This window comes from Mastomys coucha, chromosome X (genome assembly GCF_008632895.1).
Source record: "Mastomys coucha isolate ucsf_1 chromosome X, UCSF_Mcou_1, whole genome shotgun sequence".
Taxonomy (NCBI): Eukaryota; Metazoa; Chordata; class Mammalia; order Rodentia; family Muridae; genus Mastomys; species Mastomys coucha.
In genome coordinates this window covers 128,098,913-128,105,269 of record NC_045030.1, presented here as the reverse complement: position 1 = coordinate 128,105,269, position 6,357 = coordinate 128,098,913, and the positions used below count along the sequence as shown (strand labels likewise).

The following is a 6,357-nucleotide window of genomic DNA, read 5'->3' as shown; positions in this document are numbered from 1 at the left end:
CTATGATCTTTACCCTTGCAGATGTCCTGAGTCAGGGTCCCAGAGACACCCTCACATACACCCTCAGAGATCCAAGTAGTTCCTTCTTCCTTTGCAGCCTCTTGCGGATCTACAAACAAAAGGATACAGAGGTCTGAGCTGAGAATTCAAGAACCAGATAAGTCACACTCAAGACAGGACCTATATCCATCTTCCCAATCCCCAGGCCCTTGTCCTTCACTACAGTGTTTCTTACCTTCTATTACCTTCCTCCTTGGATGATCAGTCCCCTGTCCCGTTCTGTCCCCCTGGCCTCACTATCTTGTCTGTCACTTCTTCCAAAGGTGGCACTATACACTCTTCCTTGTAAAGAAATAGACAGCAGTGCCTAGAAATCAGATAGACTTTAAGTGCATCTGCACTTACTTTTGCCCACTCGACTACCTTAAAGACAGCTTCCTCGAACTATTGAATCATTACATTTATTTCCACTGCTCTGAGAAATTTCTCTCCCTCCCCCAACCCCCCTCTCAGCCCGACTTCTCCATATCTAAAGACTAACAAATCGGGCTCCTATTAAACTAAAACCAACAAAGACTGCACTATATAGTTTGTTAGAATAACATCCTCCCCATCTCCAACATAGTACGGGGAAACAGGGATGCTGAGAAAGTCTGTGAGTCTGTCCACTCGAGTTCATAATTACCATTATCATCTACCCCAGTGATCTCCAAACTGTGTCATCACACTTCCTTGGATCTACCTGATTCTGGAATTTTTTTCCTCCCTTCCCTGCTTCTCGGTTTAGACTGCTCTTTGGGAGCGAGATCCACAGATACAGGCGCCTAAACAGAGACACAGAACACAAAACTTTTATACCATCTAAATACTACCTTTCCCAAATCCGGGGACCTGGTTGGTCAGACGAATTTCATGCTTTTGTTTCTCACCCTGCCTCCGGGTCTCTGGACTCCGCTGACAATGCCCCGTGCTATACGGCTACATCCTGGCACTCCTTCTTGCGGTGGTCCGCCATTTTTCTCCAGCAAAAACCACACCCCTTTGTAAGCGCAGGACTGGGGGCAGACCTAACGAGTACGGAAAACTCGAGCTATGGAAGAAGACCACAGATCTCTTCGTTTCTCCCCAACCCAGCCCACCCCCGATGATAGCCCCCCCTTTTCCTGTACAACTGTGAGAACAGTCCTTTTTCCTGGGGTGGGGGCAGGGAACGACGCCCACGTCGAGTACCAGAGTCAATAATGGCCCAGAGTTATAATAAAGCTCAAGCTACACCACCTATATGCAGGCCGCGGACAGTCTCAGCTTTAGACTGACATGCAGAAATTCGATGTTGATTATTTCTTTGCTCCAAAAGGTGCTGCACCCTACTGAATGACAGAGGATAACAATCTCACTACCTCAAAATTCTGTCTTCATCAGGATCCATGCGCCAACCCATACTACTTGTCCCTCTGGATTCTAGGTCCTTACATGCCAAAGGTTCCCTGCCACAAACCCTCATCCTGGGTCTCTCTTGGAATCTCTCCCTCCAAGAGTCACCGCCTCCCACCCCCAAGAGGATGCGAAGACAATGCAAGCGCCTGAAGAGAGCAGACTGGGTCGCTGGTATCTCTGCTAACCGCTACCCACAATACAGCGATCCCCAAAGCATCAGCCATGCACAACACAGACTTGCTGACATCCAGGCAATTACCTTCTCCTCCTGCTTCCGCAGCAGGCCTGCCTGCTCTCAGCAATAACACAGAGAGAGCAAACACTAAGGTAGACCAGAATTAGGAGGTCTGCACACGTAGGCTTAGGCTCACGTGAGAGGCACGTCAGCAGTGAGATCAGGATTCCAACTACCCCTCCTACCATCACTGCAGCAGGAGGCAGCCTTTCCCCTTCCTTCCCCGCCACACCAGGTCCTGCCATTCATTTTCCTCTTTGTTAATCCCCAAACCACAAGGAGCTTCTTTTGTGGTTGTAATTTGCCTTTCTATGGTTAACCCAGGGACACTGCATTGGTCCTTTCTTCTAGGAACAATTATGGCGTTTCTTTATTCCCACCCCAGATGCTTTTCTCTTCTCCCCTTTCCCTTTCAGCTGGAAACATCCTGCATCTTCCCTGCACTCATATCAAACAGGGTTTCAAAAAGAAGGAGAAGAAGAAGAAGAAGAAGAAGAAGAAGAAGAAGAAGAAGAAGAAGAAGAAGAAGAAGAAGAAGAAGAAGAAGAAGAAGAAGAAGAAATCTGCCTTGCTTTTACATTGATGATATAAAATTATGTTTTTCACTTCTGTGGAGAAAAATCTAAGTGAAAGAGGAAAACCCAGTGGACCTTAGTAATTGCACAAAGTTACACACAAAAAAAAATATTTCCACTAATTACAGACAAATAATTGCTATCATAACACACTAACTTGTTTGAAAAGAGAAAGCTGGAATTTTCGCATGATTTATGAATGAACACTCTAAAAAAATTAAAATAAAAAGATGACCAGTTGTCTAATTTGAACCATTTTATTCAAACTGCAAAATTTTTTTCTACTTCTGGCTCAACTTACAATTTGGTAAAATAGAAGCAACACAATTAATCCTAACCTATTTAATGAAAGTAAAAAGATACACTTAAGACCCAGAGTCTTAACTGAGTGCTGCAGGAAAGATTTGATGGCTCTTCTAAACACCTGCCTCTGGATTAGATTCCAGTCTACTAAAGCCAAGACAGCTGAAAGTGAGAGAAGAGACATTTGCCTTGTCCTACCAAGAAGTGAGGAATGTGCCTCGCTCCTACATTCCACAGTCTCTCATCCCTTTATTCAAGCAGCTGGTTTTTTGTTTTTTTGTATTTTTTTTTTTTTGCTAGACACACACACACACATAAGTAACCACAATAGTATATATGCCACCTTTATTCAAATAACAACCCTAAGTAAATATCTTTGGTTCCTTCATGTCTTTCATCAAATTCCCAAAAAGGATCTAAGCATGGCATAGAAGAACTTTTTCTTTCCACCTACCTCTCTGCCCTTATTCGTGCTGCTCCTGATATTACTGCTTTCAGTGCCTTAGAAAAACAGCTTGCCAGGCCTCTCTGGCCTCCTCAACCTCAGGACATCCAAGTAGAACCTAACCTTATTTCACGATCACTGTGGATAAGTTCACATTCACACTGATGACCCCTCAGTAAAATGAATTCCCAGGCCTATTACCAGCACTGACCACACTTAATCTAGAGTAGGCATTTTCACCTGGCCAACTGTTACCTGACATTGTGTTGAGACTATATGCATAAGTATGTTCAATTTTAATAGAGATAATAATCAGAGCTCTTACCAGATCCTTACAGAATTATAAACAACTGAAAAACTTCTAATCCCACACAGTCAGGAAAATATAGACAGACAAATAGATCCCCTCATAGACTTATTCCTTCTATGCAAACTAATTTAATTTCTTTAAATATGCACAAAAGTGAAAAAATATATAGAAGATATAAAAGTGCCCTATAAATGCCTTTGCTACCGTAAACCACTTCTAGTAATTTCTTTGTGCAAATACAAAAAATTTCGAACAACCTACAGGAAAAGAGTTGATATTTGATGCAGTACTTTCATTAAATTAAGCCTACACTTTAATTTGAGAACTGACTTTTTTTTAAGTGAAGCCTTTCTATAAGAGATTAATAGCCAGAAAATATAAGAAATCCAAACAATTCAGCAATAAGGAAAAATGAATTTTAAATAAATAATCCAATTGCTTAAGTGGACAAAGGATTTGAACAGACATTTGTTTGTTTGTTTGTTTGTTTTGAGACAGGGTTTCTCTGGGTAGCCCTGGCTGTCCTGGAACTCACTCTGTAGACCTCAAACTCAGAAATCTGCCTGCCTCTGCCTCCCTAGTGCTGGGATTAAAGGCGTGTGCCACCACTGCCCAGCATGAACATTTTTAATTAAAAAGATTGAAATATACAACAGATTATATGAAAAAATGCTCAATATCAAGCTGAGATATCATCTCATTTTAAGTATGAATGACTGTTATCAAAAAGACAAAAACGACTTTTAGCAAGAATGTTGAGAAATTGATACCCTTGTAGAATACTGTGATGGAAAATACAAAATGGCACAACTATTATGGAAATCAATATAAAGTTGATTCCAGAAGTCAAAAATGCAAGTAAATATAGTCTTAGTTATATTTCTACTATTGTGATAAAACACTGAATAAAGCCAACCTTCTGGCTTGGTCCATGGTGGGTTGGATCCCCCCTACACACATATACAGACACAGCCCTGGATGGCCCACCCACCCCCACATCAACCAGTAGTTAAGAAAATAACCCCACAGACTTGCCTGTAGACCAGTATGATGGAGACATTTCTCCATTGAGGTTCCCTCTCCCCAGATATGTCTAGATTTGTGTCAGGTTGATAAAAAGAAACCAGCACACATATGTTCTAGTGGTTTCATATGCATGCATACACACAGAGACAGAGACACACAGAGAGACAGAAACAGAGATTGCAAAGAAATACCTGCTGCAACCTCGTGCTCATTGCATCATTTGCCTTAGCCCAGATATAGAAACAACTAACAGGTGAGTGAGACAAGGAAGTGTAGAGAAAGAAGAAACTCTTACCATATGTGAGGATACAGATGGCTCTTAGGAAGACCATGTTAGGTGAAACAAGCTACCTAGACAAATGATGCATTATCCCACCTCTAGGCAGTGTCTAAAATAGTCAAACCCAAAGGCACCAAAAGATTGACAGGGGCTCAATGGAAAGGAAAATAGGGATTGTTCTTGAATAGGGAAAAAAAGACTAAGTTTTAGAGATCTACTGAAAGACATTGTGAACAAATAAAACTGAAAATCACAGGCAGTGATTTGCACCATGGTTAATAGTTTACTCGAGGAAACTGGGAGAAGTGGACCAGAAGACACACACTTAAAAAATCCAACCAAACAAAAACAAACAAAAGCATTGTTTTATAACACACCTGGCCAAATGATTGTGAATTTTATATATTACAAAATAATATAAAATGACTAACATGGATTTTATAATATACTCGCAATGTTTTTGTATTAGTTGATTAGCTACTAATCCAAATCGTAGTTATCTGTTGCATTCCTAAGAACTATTTTTTGTGCATTTCAATGTTATGGTATTTAACAAAGTTTCCTGTTATATATTCTCATTGAATTGTAATATTTTAAATATAAAACAACTTTATTTGTACTTTTTAACGTATTTTGCTTTAAATTCCTGATGTTAATGTTCCTGACTACTTAAGTTTGTGTGTTTCTTGTGTCTTTTTCCATTTCTTCATTTTCTGTATTTCTGTGTCTATTTTTCATATTTGTCTTGTAAAGACTACAAAGTTTAGCTTTATATGAACTCGAATTGAAAGTCCTGTGTTTAAAAAAAAGAAAGTCCTGTGTTTTAATTGGGGGGATTCAGTCATCCATATTAGTTATAATTGCATATTTGAATCCTTAACCCTGCCTTCCTATGTAGTGTTTTCTGTATGTTTTGTAGTGTTTTCTGTATGTTTTGTATTTTGTGTAATTTTTTTTGTTACATCTTTTGGGGTCTTCCTCACATTTTTTTTTTCTATTTTGCCACTGGAAGATTTTACACTGCAATTTTAGTGGTAGCTACAGTTATATTTTCATGAAGCATATAAACATATTTTCCCAATGTTACAATGCAATCGCTATCTATAAGTACCCCAACCTGCAGCAAGATATGATTTTAAAGACTTAGTTTTATTATTTTTAAGTGTGTGTACCTGTTCAGGCATGCATGTACATGTGCATATGAATGTGCATGAATATATATTACTGCAGGTGCCCCCAGAGGTCAGAGGTCACTGATATCCCTGGAACTGGATTTACAAATGATTGTGAGTGGCCAGATATGGGTTCTAGGAACTGAACTCAGGTCCCTGCAAGAGCACTAGGTGTTCTTGTTTGCTGAGCCATTTCTCTGTCCAAGGCATGTCTCTCAATATGCTTTCTATTGTATCCTAATTTCAATTCCAACTTATCTTGGGTATAATGTCACTATAATTTTAGAAGTTCTTTCTCAGCAATTGCACCAAGCTTCATAGACTAATGCTATTAGACATGACTGATTGGTTGTTTACAAATGCTGTTAGTTTACAATCATTTTTTTTCCTTTAGAACTGTAAGAGTAATTGCTTCATTATTTTCCAGCATAAAATTTATCATATAAGAAGCCCAATTATTATTTACTTGCTATTTTTTAAGTTGCATTTTTCCTGTCTCTGAAAACGTAACAGGGATTTATATTTTTTGTGAACCTAAGGGATTTCATTAGCATGTATCTAACCAACAATTTTA

The 6,357-nt window shown here is 39.4% G+C and overlaps 1 protein-coding gene across 15 annotated transcripts in view; it reads right to left on the bottom strand.

Annotated features, from left to right (window-relative positions):
- Armcx1 (armadillo repeat containing X-linked 1) overlaps positions 1–1,814 on the bottom strand; it is a 4,783-nt gene extending 2,969 nt beyond the window's left edge. Inside the window, exons 1-5 of one of the 15 annotated variants that reach the window (XM_031368051.1) lie at positions 1,697–1,814; positions 930–1,067; positions 743–849; positions 236–367; positions 14–109 (exon numbers count right to left, since the gene is read on the bottom strand). The gene's annotated coding sequence lies outside the window, so the exon portion shown is untranslated. Of the gene's footprint in view, positions 1–13; positions 110–235; positions 368–685; positions 1,091–1,278; positions 1,371–1,473; positions 1,648–1,696 lie in introns of those variants that run through there. The other 14 variants (XM_031367984.1, XM_031368059.1, XM_031367994.1 and 11 more) reach the window with 14 other exon arrangements.
- Positions 1,815–6,357: the final 4,543 nt, after the last annotated feature.